Genomic DNA, 14,095 nt, shown 5'->3' with positions numbered 1-14,095 from the left:
ATTTAAACCCCACTTTACAGAGGAGGAAACTGAGGCATAGTAGAGTTATGTGATTTGCCAAAGGTCCCACAGCAGGCAAATAGGCTGGGATTAGAACCCAGGTCTCCAGAGTCCCTGGCTTGTGTTCTTTCAACTAGGCCACACTATTTGCTGCTATATCCAGTCATCCACAGCTCTATGAAACAAAGAATAGGTCCTGTCTGTTTAAGATAGATGCCTAAATATTAAACCCACACACAAGGCTCTACCTTCCCTGAGATTCCATCCAGAACCTGGCTTGTTGAAATTTTACCTAACATTCTACGGAGGTAGGGCAACACTGTTTGAGGTCCTTGTGATTTGGCCATAGCCTCTTCTATGACTTTCTCTATAAGGGGTTTTTGACAAGAGCTCTACCTATAAAATCAAAACACAGTAATGAAGAAAAGCATAAAAATCAAGGCTTTAGGGAACAATTCTTCACACATCCTTAGGGATTCACTGGGAAAAAAAATCTGATCTTAGAATATATATTTCCCTCACCATGGAAAAATGCTGGAAGTCAGAACTGCAGATATTTCCCAGTTGAAACCTTGCTAACATTAACTGAGTTTGGAGTTCAATGAATATCTAGTGAAAGTAACTATGTGCATAACATAGAAAAGCAGATAAATGGAGCCTAGTTTCCCATTCAGAAGTAAAGTGGGCCTGTGTTATCTGGGCAGGAGATGGCCTCTCCAATAGCTCCATCTTTATTGGAGATCCAAGGTGGTAAGGTCTGGAGTAAACAAAAGGAAATACTTATTCCTATAACAAGTGGTAAGTATATGGAATTTGTCACCAGGGGAACTTACATAGCTGAAAAAATCAGTAAGAACAAGGATGAGCAGTCAAATCGGATAACTAGGCGACAAGTTAGAAGATGTACAGAGAAAAGTTAGGGACCTTGAGGGTCCATTGCTCTGCATGAGCATTGATGTCTAGCAAGGCCACCAACACATGTTCCCCCAAGCATCCTGTTGCCTTAGAAAATGACCCTGGACTGGATGGGTTATTGGTCTGATCCGTAATGGCATTGCTCAGTTTTAAGTTTGGTCTCATGTAACTCCAGGAGAATTGGTTTGGATCCTCTGTGGGTCCCATGCTAAAAAAACCCCAAGGTTATCCTGGAATTTGAGTTGGCTCCAAGCTTAGGATAGAGAACTGCTAATCACACTTAAAAATCCCAGACATAGACTCATGTCACATTGTATGCTTACACCAACCATGTAGTCCAGCTCAGTGATGTCATAAATGCCTTTTTGCTGAATAAGTTCAGCTAAAGCTAGGGTGTTTCTTTTTTGAGGCCTCTGACCATCTTCTCCCGACTCTACACACCTTGCCCAGCTCCAAAGCCACTGTAGTACCCTCCTTAGGCCTTCTAAACACAGGTGCCAAAACTCAACCGCAGAACCACAAAGCAATAGTAAGGTAACAAGAATAGCAAGGGTAAATTTGCAGATAGGATGAAGGCAGGTAAATGACTGGGCAGTTTTAATTTGCCAGTCATAACTGAAGCACAAAGCTAACTCTCCATTTGGAATATAGGTCTAAAGGAGGGAAACAGTTAATAAAGGAGCAGAAGGGGAAGGTGGGATTTTTTTGGCGCAGCTTGGACATCAGGGTCATATCCTTACTCCTAGATCCACGGGTGAAGTATGGTCCAGCTTTGTGTAAGGTCATGGGGCCACAAAGGATAGTCAGCATGATGCACACTTAAGTCGGTGAGTCTATTAGGCGGCATAAATAAAAATACATATAGCAAGAATGGCCAAGCCTCATGAACCGAGAGCCTCAATCTGGAAAATAATTTATGACCCAGAGTTGCAGATTAAAAGAACTTCTGGAACTAGAACTGCGAGCAGGAGTTCTGGAGACCAGGTGTAGGGAGTGATTGGTGGAGAGCAGGCATTTCTCAGGGCATAAGGGAGGGGTTGGTGAGTGGTGGCGACAGCGAGCAAGAAACAGAGTTCAGAGCAGGCTGAACCTCCAACTCAGATGCACATGGGTGGAGTCAAGCCACCCATTCTGAACGAAATGGAGTGGCAGCAAAGTAATAAAAATAAACCACAAGCCCCACAGAAAATAAAGAACTGCATGAGGCAGGAAAGGTAAATAAAATAAATGTTCGTATTTGTTAAGCGTTTACTATGTGCCGAGCACTGTTCTAAGCGCTGGGGTAGACACAGGGGAATCAGGTTGTCCCACATGGGGCTCACAGTCTTAATCCCCATTTTACAGATGAGGTAACTGAGGCACAGAGAAGTTAAGTGACTTGGCCACAATCACACAGCTGACAAGTGGCAGAGCCGGGATTCAAACCCATGACATCTGACTCCAAAGCCCGTGCTCTTTCCACTGAGCCATGCTGCTTCTCTGATTGGTACTGATTGTGTGTCCATAGCCTGCAATGTACTGTACTAAGAGCTCTGAAAAGTATGATAGAAGTATGAGACATATTCCATACCCACAAGGAGCTTACATTCTAGTGGAAGAAATGGATATAGAAAGGTTTACCATTGGGGTAATCCAAAGGAATAAATTGACTCTACAGTTTCACATCAAGTGCTGAAGCTTATAAATAAATACATAAATACGTGTCCTAGAGGTGGCTAATATGTTGATGTAATTTGGGTTTGGGGAGTTGACTTGGGAAGTCTTAATTTAGAGGACGTTGGATTTTATGAGGGTACTGAAGGTGGGGAAAACAGTTTTCTGTTGGACTGGAGTGAGATGGAGGAGGGTGGGGGAGAGCCAGACTTTTGGAAGCAGAATGGCTTACTGGAGAGAGCACGGGCCTGGAAGTCAGAAGGTCATGGGTTCTAATCCTGGCTCCACATTCGTCTGCTGTGTGACCTTAGACAAGTCACTTCACTTCTCTGGGCCTCAGTTACCTCATCTGTAAAATACAGAATAAGATTGTGAGCCCTCTGCGGGTTAGGGACTGTGTCCAACCCAATTTGCTTGTATCCACCCCAGCGCTTAGTACAGTGTCTGGCACATAGTAAGTACTTAACATATACCATAATTATGATTATGATTTTATTATTATATGGCTCAGCATCTTCAATTAGGCCTTTCCAGCAACTAGGATCTATCAAGTAGTTCTCCCATTCAGCCCAGCACCTTTTTATCTATTATGGTGTCTACAGTGAATAAAGGAGGAGGGAACCTATAATTCAGAAAAGAGGAAGCAGCCTGGTCTAGTGGAAAGAGCACAGGCCTGGGAGTGACAAAACCAGAGTTAATAATGTTGGTATTTGTTCAGTGCTTACTATGTGCAGAGCACTGTTCTAAGCGCTGGGGTAGACACAAGGGAATCAGGTTATCCCACGTGGGGTTCACAATCTTAATCCCCATTTTACAGATGAGGTAACTGAGGCACAGAGAAGTTAAGTGACTTGCCCAAAGTCACACAGCTGACAAGTGGCAGAGCTGGGAATCGAACCCATGATCTCTGACTCCAAAGCCCGTGCTCTTTCCACTGGGCCACGCTGCAGAGTTCTGATCCTGGCTCTGTCACTTGCCTGCTGCATGACTTTGGGCAAGTCACTGACTTCTCTTTATCTTAGTTTCCTCATCTGTCAAATGGGGGTTAAATATTTGGTCTCCTCTCCCCTTAGACTTTAAGCCCCATATTGGGGGACTATGACTGATCTGATTATCTTGTGTCTTATCCCAGAGCTTGACATACAGTAATCACTTCACACATCCAATAGTTGTATTATTAGTTATAAAAACAATTTCAAGAATGGAGAAATGACACCTCTGAGTGAAATTTAAAGGATTTGGGAGAAAAATCAGGGGGCCAATTTAATATATTGGCAAGTAGCAAGCAGCGTGGCCTCTTGGAAAGAGCATGGGTCTTGAACTCAGAGAACCTGGGTTCAAATCCTGCCTCTGCCCTGTGTCTGCTATGTGACTTGGGGCAAGACACTTAACTCTGTGCAAGTTACCTCACCTGTAAAATGGGGAATTAAATCCAATGCCCTTCTACTTAGACTTCAATGTGGAACAGGGACTGTATCCAACCTCATTAACTAACCTGTTTTTGCCCTGATGCTTAGAACAGTGCTTGGCACACACTAAGCACTTAACAAGTACCATAACAAGTATGATAATTAAGTATGAGGGCTTATACATAGACATCTGGAATCCACTGCACTGAAAGCAGAACAAAAAATAGGCTTAAACAAAGAATGAATGATTTAGATTAATTAGACAAGAATTTCCTGATAGTGAAATTTAGAATGGGTTATTAAGATTGGCTATATAATTTCCTTCTTTGGAAGTCACTTAAGTCTAACAGACAAAGTGCATGAGCTTTGTGATCCTGCCTGAAGGGCGGGAATGGGACTCCCAAGATCCTCTTTCAACCTAGGACACATGGCCAAGTTACTCTAGAATGGAAATTGATTACGTTTCCCTCAGGCAGAGCCAACTCTAGAATAGGGTGGAGGGGAGAGAGGGTGTAACAGTGAAGTTTTTGCCTTTCCATATGGCTGAGCCCCACAATCCACTTAGCTCGTTCTTCATATTTGAAACTGCTTGGAAGTTCTCTGAGGCAAGGGTTGTCTCCACCAACTCTATCGTACTCTCCCAAGCTCTTAGTACAGTACTCTGCAGAGCAATAATAATTATGGTATTGGTTAAGCACATACTATGTGTCGGGCTTGTAATAAGCCCTGGGGTGGATAAAAGCAAATCAGGTTGACAACACAGTCCCTGTCTCATGTGGGGCTCCCAGTCCCAAGCCCCATTTTACAGATGAAGTAACTGAGGCACAGAGAAGTGAAATGATTTGCCTATGGTCACACAGAGGGCAAGTGGCAAAGGCAGAATTAGAACCCATGACCTTCTGACTCCCCGGCTCCACTAAGTCATGCCTCTTCTTTAAACAGTTAAGCACTCCATAAATATCATTGATTGATTGTTCCTGAATTTCATCTGGGAACCTATTTTCTTAAACAAATCTAATAGAAAATAGAATCTAGTCAGAAAGGGAGCTTCTTTCCTCTTTAGAATAGATGGGTTCACACCCATCTTTAACTAAGCCCTTCATGTGATTGATGCGTAGTATATAAAACCAAAGATCAGTTGGCCTTGACTCAAATGTATCCATCTCCTCTCTTCTCATCACTACTTTGGAAATGATAAAGGATTTAGGAAGTGGAAGATGTAAATTTTGCTTTCATCACTGTCACTTCTCTGTGCCTCAAATGTACTTGACATAACTGAGGGAATGAATGATAGAAAAATATCAAGCAGCTGCTATATGATTAATAAAAATGAGGAGGAGAGAGAACAATACAAAGTCACAATGAGGCAGAGTATTAAATAATGTCATATAGCACAGCTGCAGCTCTCAGGAGAGACATTAGCCTCTTTGAGCTTAGGCTTTATCGTGATACCAAGAGGCAATTTGAAAACAGCAGCAGATGTTGAAAGGACAACATCAGCACAGCAATTTTTGCCTGCATCAATATGGAAAGACTGTTGGCCATATCCATTATGCCCTGGCCTCATGGAAAGAACCACCCATGAAGGAGAACTCTCTTTCTCTTATATGATTACTTCTTTATACAGTACTAAGAAACTTATTTCAAATATTTATATATTCTTTAAGAACAAACTGTTACAGTACCTGTAAATTCAAAAATACAAAGTGGTCTTAGAAAAGACATTCTTAGAAGCAACAAAAGGTTACCTTACAATAATTTTGATGATGAAATTAATGTACAATGTGGTTATGAGGTTCATTTCAATATCTGTTTCTTTTTCTAGACGAGATCATAACTACTTTATTGAACTCTCCCTAGCTCTTAGTATGGTGCTCTGTACAGGGCAAGTGCTTAATAAATACTGCTGACTGGATAGCTATGGGTTATTTAGAAAAACCTCTTGCACAAGATATCGATGCTATCGAAGCCTGTTTGCTTGTTTTGATGTCTGTCTCCCCCCCCTTCTAGAACATGAGCCCACTTTGGGCTCGGATTGTCTCTCTTCCTTGCTGAATTGTACTTTCCAAGCACCTAGTACAGTGTTTTGCACACAGCAAGTGCTCCACAAATGATTGAATGAATAACTATTTAACAATTAGGCCAGAAAAAGATGGTCAGGTGTGGGTTGGGCAGAGGTGTAAGTAAGTCAGACCCTCTGGAATGACACACTGATTAAAAAAAACCCCAACAAAAAACAGATGTCATGGAGGCCATTCTGGTATGAATAATTTCCAAGTAGACACTTGCTTTCAATCCTACCTCTATCCTGGCTCAGGAGAGGGGCATCTGATGTAGGACTTGTTGGATATGGGTCTCTAAGATTGATAACTTTTTTTTTTAAGTGCTTACGATGTGCTAAACTCCGTACTAGGCACTGGGCTGCCCCTCATTGTTCTGGGGATTCTCAAATTTAGGAATGCAAAGGTGTGGACTTGGCCCTGGTATAACACTGGCCTCTGTCCATGGAGCAGCACCAGGCCAGGTGAAAGTGCATCAGACAGCACACTAGTCATAAGGGATGCCATCCGCTCACCCCAAGTGGCTCCAGTGAGGGGACAGGGGCTGTTCTGGGGTGGGGATGGAGGGAAAGCCAGGCACTGCTTCTGCACCTCCAGGTTCTCTGGTCCAGAGTGTCCTCTAGGGTTCTCATCATTCCCACAGGGCTGTTGGGAAAGATGGAGCAACTCTGGCCCCAAGCCATAGGGCCTGGGGGAATGAACCGCCTCTCCCTCGTGCAATACTTGTTTGTTGTAGCTTCATCTGCAACAGCTGTTTTAAATCCCTGAACATTCCAGTAAGGAAAAAGTTTTACTCCCACCCTGGCAGTGGGGGTGGATGAGGGGTCCTGAAGAGGTTAGGGGACTGAGAACAGATCTCAGCCTCTCTCCCCTGCTAAAACTCCCTTTTTGCTTCTAGCCCACAGCCACTGCTGGATTGAAAGCTCCTTGTGGGCAGGAATCATTTCTCCCAACTCTACTGAAGTGTATGGGAAGCAGTGTGGCTCAATGGAAAGAGCACGGGCTTGAGAATCAGAGGTTCTGAGTTCTAATTCTGCCTCTGCCACTTGTCTGCTGTGTGACTTTGGGCAGTCACTTCACTTCTCTGGGCTTCAGTTACCTCATGTGTAAAATGGGATGAAGACTGTGAGCACCCCGTGAGACAACCTGATTACCTTGTATCTCTCCCAGTGCTTAGAGCAGTTCTTGGCACATAGTAAGCGCTTAACAAATACCATTATTATTATTACCCTTCCAATGACTTAACTCAGTGCTTGCCACACAGTAAGCACTCAATAAGAAGTATTTATTGATGGATGAATCCTATGAATACTAAGTCCAAGATCACTGTCAGTGGCCACTGGTGGTAAGAGAGAAGCTAGACCCAAGACAACTAATTCTGCATTTGGATCTTGTCACAAAGGGGTGTTCATTCCATCGTATTTATTGAGTGCTTACTGTATGCACAGCACTCACTGTACTAAGCACTTGGCAGAGTACAATATAACAGTAAACAGACACATTCCCTACCCACAATGAGTTTACAGTCTGTGGGGCAGGGGTGGGGAAATCTTACACAGCATAAATTCATAAATCATATTGACTGCTTACAAAGTGCAGAGCACTGCGCTAAGAGCTTGAGAGAGTACAATATTACAGACACATACCCTGCCCACAACAAGCTTACAGTCTAGAGCTATAAAGCCTTGATTTATGCCATTGAGTCACCTCTGACCCAAAGCGATGCCATGAACACATCTCTCCCAGAACACCCCATGTCCATCTGCAATCATTTGGATAGTATATCCATAGAGTTTTCTTGGTAAAATACCAAGAAAGTGGTTTACCATTGCCTCCTTCCACACAGTAAACTTGAGTCTCCACCCTTGACCCTTGTGTATATATCTATGATTCTATTTATCTTGATGGTATTGATGCCTGACTACTTGTTTTGTTTTGTTGTCTGTCTCCCCAGTTTAGACTGTGAGCCCGTTGTTGGGCAGGGATTGTCTCTATCTGTTGCTGAATTCTACATTCCAAGTGCTTAGTACAGTGCTCTGCACATAGTAAGTGCTCAATAAATATGGTTGAATGAATGAATGACTCTCTCCCATGCTGCTGCTGCCCAGCACAGGAGAGTTTTGACTTGTAGCAGATTGCCTTCCACTCACTAGTCACTGCCCAAGCTAGGAATAGAATGGATATGCCTCTGCTTGACTCTCCCTCCTGTAGTTGAAACTGGTAGAGTACTGGAATCTCTCCAGGTGTGACCCTGAGGGGGGCTAGAAAGCCTAGAGCTGGTTAAATTCCACCCTCAAATCTGTGTCCTTCAGTCTGCAATGATTCTAGACAGTGTTGGACTTCACAGTGAGACCCTTGTCCTGCTTAGAGAGCATAACTTTGCACAGCTGCTATTCCACAGGGAGTTCAGTCACAGAAGGAGCAATCACAGGCCTGCATCACCTGCATTTCCTTTAATAATAATAATAATAATAATGTTGGTATTTGTTAAGTGCTTACTATGTGCCGGGCACTGTTCTAAGCACTGGGGTGGACATAGGGGAATCAGGTTGTCCCACGTGGGGTTCACAGTCTTAATCCCCAATTTACAGATGAGGGAACTGAGGCACAGAGAAGTTAAGTGACTTGCCCACAGTCACACAGCCAACAAGTGGCAGAGCTGGGATTCAAACTCATGAGCCCTGACTCCAAAGCCCATGCTCTTTCCACTGAGCCACGCTGCTTCTCCACGCTGCTTTACACTTTGGCAAATCAACTCCACCTTCATGCAATCAACCAGTGGCATTCATTTTTGAAAGATATTTGTTAAGCACTTACAAAGTACCAGATACTGTAATAATAATGTGCTGGGGTAGATACAAAATAATCAGGTTGGGCACAGTCCATGTCTCATGTGGGGTTTATAGCTTTAATCCCCATTTTATATGGAGAAATTACCATATAAATTATAAATTTAATTTATAAATATAAATTACCATACCAAGGTCACACAACAGACAAGTGACTGATCCTGAATTAGAACCCAGGTCATCTGTCTCCCAGGCCAAAGTTCTTTCCACTAGGCCATACTGCTATTCAGTGAGCACTTATTATGTACAGAAGCCTGTACTAAGCACTTGGGAGAGTACAATGCAGTAGTAGAGTTGGAAGGCACAATTCCTGCCCTAAAGGGATTTACAATCTAGTCTTGCAAATGGAAGATTGTACCACTCCTGAATGTGGAGGGCCCTAAAGTGAACAACTACTAAAAATGTTCCACTCCAGGTATGGACATCCAAGTATTTAAAATTTGTAAGGACAGTTGAGGGTCAAGACAAAATAATCTGCCCACTTTATTTGGGATAATCCCAATCCTGGGACATGTGTATATTTTTCTAAAATTGCCATGGAAGATTTACAAAAATCTGAGACTTCCTTGGCTAAACTGCAAGGAAGGACATGGTCAGGCTGCCCATCTTAGATTAGGTCAAAAAAGGAATTTTCCACTGGAAAATAGCTTACAAAAAATACTACCGCTGTACGCAGACAGGGCCACAGCCTGACTACAAATGGGAAGGTTTCCATTAGACAGCCCCTTGAGAACACAAGCATGCTAACTGACCCAGGCTTTACAAATATGCCAAGTGACCACTAGCCTAGACAAAAAGTGGAGACACTCCTTTGAGGGTGAATAATGTTTCGTTTGATTAGGAGTGATACAAGGTGTGTGAAAGATGACTATTAGCTTGTTGGTAAAATCAGGGTCCCAGGGGATAGGAGATTGGAGAGAGAGGAGGAAGGGGTCATCTGGGATCAAGGAGTCCTAGCTCTGCTATAGGCCTACTGAGGTCGCTTAACTGTATCCCCATTTTCACCTCTGTAAAATGGACTAAATAGCCCTTGTCCCCCCCTTAGTTCATTCATTCATTCATTCATTCAATCGTATTTATAGTTCTCTCATAACGATAATAATATAATAGTAAAATTGTGGTATTTGTCAAGCATTTACTATGAGTCAGGCACTGTAGTAAGTGTTGGGGTAGATACAAGATAATTGGGTTGGACACAGTCCTTGTCCTTCATGGGGCTCGTGTTCTTAATCCCCATTTTATGAGGATAACTAAGGCACAGAGAAGTGATTTGCCCGAGGTCACAGCAGACAAATGGGAGAATAGGGATTAGAACCCTGGTCTCTGACTCCCAAGCCTGTATTTTTCCACTAGACCATGCTGCTTGCACAAAGTAAGCACTCAGTAACTATCATTGATTGACTAAAATGAGACAATTAATATAAGGGGCCTTAACTAATTATAGTTTTGGGAGAGTTATAGTATTCCTTTAATAGAGATTCCCTTTCTATGGGGCCTAGTTTGAAATTCTGATGGAGAGTAATGGAAGGAGCACCCAGCTTGGAGTCAGAAGACCTGGGTTCTAATCCCAGTTCTGTCAACTGCCTCTTGTGTGACCCTGAGCAAGTCACTTAACTTCTCTGTGCCTCAGTTTCCTTGTCTGTAAAAAAGTCATTTCATGTCAGTTCTCTCTCCTACTTAGGCTGAGTCCCATGTCCAACACATTAATTTACATCTACCCCAGTACTTACAACACCAGTAAGCATTTAAAATACCACATTAATAATTAAAATTTGAATATCAATGAATGATTTATACCACAATTTATTCATCGGTGAAGGACACCAGCCATTCTCCTAGTGAGGTCTTCCCATAGGCCTAGGTGGACAGAGCATGGGCCCGGAAATCAGAAGGATCTGGGTTCTAAATCTTGACTCTGCCACTTATCTGCTGTGTCACAATTTCTCTGGGCCTCAGCTTAGCATGGGAGGCAGCATGGATAATGGATCGCAGCCATGTGCACTGTAGAAATCAGAATGTCATGGGTCTAATCCTGGCTCCGGCCACTTGTCTGTTGTGTGACCGTGGGGTGAGTCATTTCACTTTTCTGTGCCTCAGTTACCTCATCTGTCAAATCGGGATCGAGACAGTATGCCCCATGTGGGACAGGGACTGTGTCCAACCCCAATGTGCTTGAATCCATACCAGTGCTTAGAATGGTACCTGGCAATGCAGTAAGCACCTCGACAAATGCACAAATTATTATCATTACGCATTAACCTCATCTGGAAAAATGGGAGATAAGACAGGGAGCCCCATGTGGGACAGCCCAGACTGTGTCCAACCTGATTTGCTGTATCACCCTAGAGCTTTAGTACAGTGCTTGGTACATAGTAAGGCCCCTTAAACACCATCATTTATTGTTATTACTCTTATGTTTCTAGGTCTCTGGTCCATTCGCCCTCAAATCAAGCCAACTGAAATCTGGCGGGCTCCCAGTTGCCCTGTCAATCTTCCTGACAGACCCCAGAGGATTTTGAATGATCCCAAAAGGAGGGCCTCATTCATTCATTCAATCACATTTATTGAGCACTTACTGTGTGCGGAGCACTGTACTAAGTGCTTGGAATGTTCAATTCGGCAACAGATAAGACAATCCCTGCCCAACAACGGTGCTCACAGTCTAAAAAGGGGAGCAGACACAAAACAAGTATCAGCGCATCAATACCATCAAAATAGATAAATAGAATCATAGCTATCATACATATTAATAAAATAGAGTAATAACTACATACAAATAGGCACAAATGGTGTGGGGAGGGGAAGTGGGTAGAACAGAGGGAGGGAGGAGGGGGAATGGGGAGGGGAGGATGGGCAGAGAGAAAGGGAGGGCTCAGTGTGGGAAGGCCTCCTGGAGGAGGTGAACTCTCAGTAGGGCTGGGAAAGGGGAAGAGCAGAGGGAGGGACGAGGGGAATGGGGAGGGAAGGGGGGCAGAGGGAAAGGGAGGGATCAGTCCGGGAAGGTCTCCTGGAGGAGGTGAGCTCTCAGTAGGGCTGGGAAGGGGAAGAGCAGAAGGAGGGAGTAGGGGGAATGGGGAGAGGAGGAGGGGCAGAGGAAAAGGGAGGGATCAGTCCGGGAAGGCCTCCTGGAGGAGGTGAGCTCTCAGTAGGGCTGGGAAGGGGGAAGAGCAGAAGGAGGGAGTAGGGGGAATGGGGAGAGGAGGAGGGGCAGAGGAAAAGGGAGGGATCAGTCCGGGAAGGCCTCCTGGAGGAGGTGAGCGCTCAGTAGGGCTGGGAAGGAGAAAGAGCAAAGGGAGGGAGTAGGAGGAATAGGGAGGGCTCAGTCTGGGAAGGCCTCCTGGGGGAGGTGAGCTCTCAGTAGGGCTTGGAAGAGAGTCAGTTGGTGAGGTCAGGGGCCAAGCCTGGCCCAGGCGATGCCACTTTCCAACCGGCGTTGGGCTGTGGTCCTCCGTTGCCGGGATCCAGCTCGCCTTTGCCCGGGACCCCTGGGGGCGGCCCGGACCCCCGAGCATCCCGGCGGGGCGGGGAAGGGGGCAGGGGCCCCCAGGGGACCCCGGCTGCCCTGCCCTGCCCAGCCCAAGCCCAGCCCAGTTCCAGTCCAGCCCAGCCAGTCCAGTCAGCCTAGCCCAGCCCAGCCACCCTCTCCCCCCTGCGGGCCCGCCCAGTTTATCTCCGGTCTCCGCCTCCCGCCCCGGCTTACAAGTGCCGGCCCCGCGGCCCACGCGGCCCTTCCTCCCCGGCATCCCACGGTCCTCTCCAGCGCTCGCTCTCTTCTCAGGGTTTGGCCGGAAAAAGTAAAATAAAATAAAATCCCCACGAAAAAGGGTTCGGGGAGAATCCGCGGACCCGGACGGCTTCTGTCACTCTGACCCTGCGGGCACCAGGTAAGGGGCGCCTTCAGCTCGTCCTGCGGCGAGGGCGATAGAGGGAACCCACTCCCCTTTTTCTTGTCCTAGGGAAAAACGTTCCTTCTCCCTCCCCTCTGCCCTATTCTCTTCCCCCGCCCCACAGCACTTGTGTATTGAAAACTCACCCTCCTCCAGGAAGCCTTCCCAGACTAAGCTCTCCCTTTTCCTTTGCTCCTCCTCCCTCCCCATCTCCCCTGCTCCCTCCCTCTGCTCTACCCCCTTTCTCTCCCCACAGCACTTGCGTAGATTTGTATATATTATTTCTCTATTTTGTTAATGATACGTATATATCTCTGATTCTATTTATTTGATGCTATTGCATGCCTGCCTGCTTCTTTGGTTGTGTGTCTCCCCCTTCTAGACTGTGAGCCCGTCGTTGGGCAGAGTGTTGCTATATCTGTTGCTGAATTGTGCTTTTCTAAGCGCTTAGTACAGTGTTTCAGCACATAGCGCTCAATAAATACCATTGAATGAAGTCGGGAGTCCTGAGTTCTAATCCCTTCGCGCCAGTTGCCTGCTGTGTTAGCTGGGGGCATGCCACCACTTTTCCTCATCTCCCACTCCCTTCTGCGAGGCCGTGACTCCGTCTCCCTTTGCTCCCCCGCCTTCTCCCCACCCCACAGCATTTATGTAATCTCTTTATTTTATTTATGTTGATGCCTGTTCTGTTGTATTTGCTGTCTTGTCACCTCCACCCCCGCCCCAGACTGTGAGCTCGTTGTGACAGGGGTTGTCTCTTTATTGCTGTATTGTAAAAAATGATGGTATTTGTTACGCGTTTACTATGTGCTAAGCACTGTTTCATAGCGCTGTGGTAGATAAACGGTAATCAGGTTGTCCCACATGGGGCACACAGTCCTTCATCCCATTTTCCAAATGAGGTAATGGAGGCACAGAGAAGTGAAAGTGATTTGCCAAAGGTCACACAGCTGACAAGTGGCAGAGGCGGGATAAGAACCCAAGTCCTCTAATTCTCAAGCCCGGGCTTTTACACTAAGCCCACGCTGCTTCTATTTTCCCCAAGCGCTTAGTACAGTACTTTGCATCACAGTAAGAGTTCAATCAATGCGATTGAATGAACTTAATTTCTCTGTGCGTCAATTTCCGAATCTGCCAAAATGGTATTAAAGAACTTTTCCTCGTCCCCCTCGAGGTTCTAAACCCAAACTGGATAGGGATTGTGTCCAATCTGATTACTTGTGTTTTCCCAGCGTCGGAGTGGTTTCAGCATATAGTACCTCTTAACAGATACCTCAGCTTTTAATAGTGTACCAAACGCGCCACTTACGGAAGGTGCGGCC

At 45.3% G+C, this 14,095-nt stretch overlaps 1 non-coding gene across 1 annotated transcript; it reads right to left on the bottom strand.

Annotated features, from left to right (window-relative positions):
• Positions 1-8,160: 8,160 nt before the first annotated feature.
• On the bottom strand, positions 8,161-8,298 carry LOC114816426. Its single transcript, XR_003764203.1, has one exon. It is a non-coding gene; the product is annotated as a small nucleolar RNA SNORA7 (small nucleolar RNA).
• Positions 8,299-14,095: the final 5,797 nt, after the last annotated feature.

This window comes from Ornithorhynchus anatinus, chromosome 1 (genome assembly GCF_004115215.2).
Source record: "Ornithorhynchus anatinus isolate Pmale09 chromosome 1, mOrnAna1.pri.v4, whole genome shotgun sequence".
NCBI classification, from domain to species: Eukaryota; Metazoa; Chordata; class Mammalia; order Monotremata; family Ornithorhynchidae; genus Ornithorhynchus; species Ornithorhynchus anatinus.
Note: the sequence above shows the minus strand (reverse complement) of the source record. Positions and strands in the feature narration are given on the sequence as shown.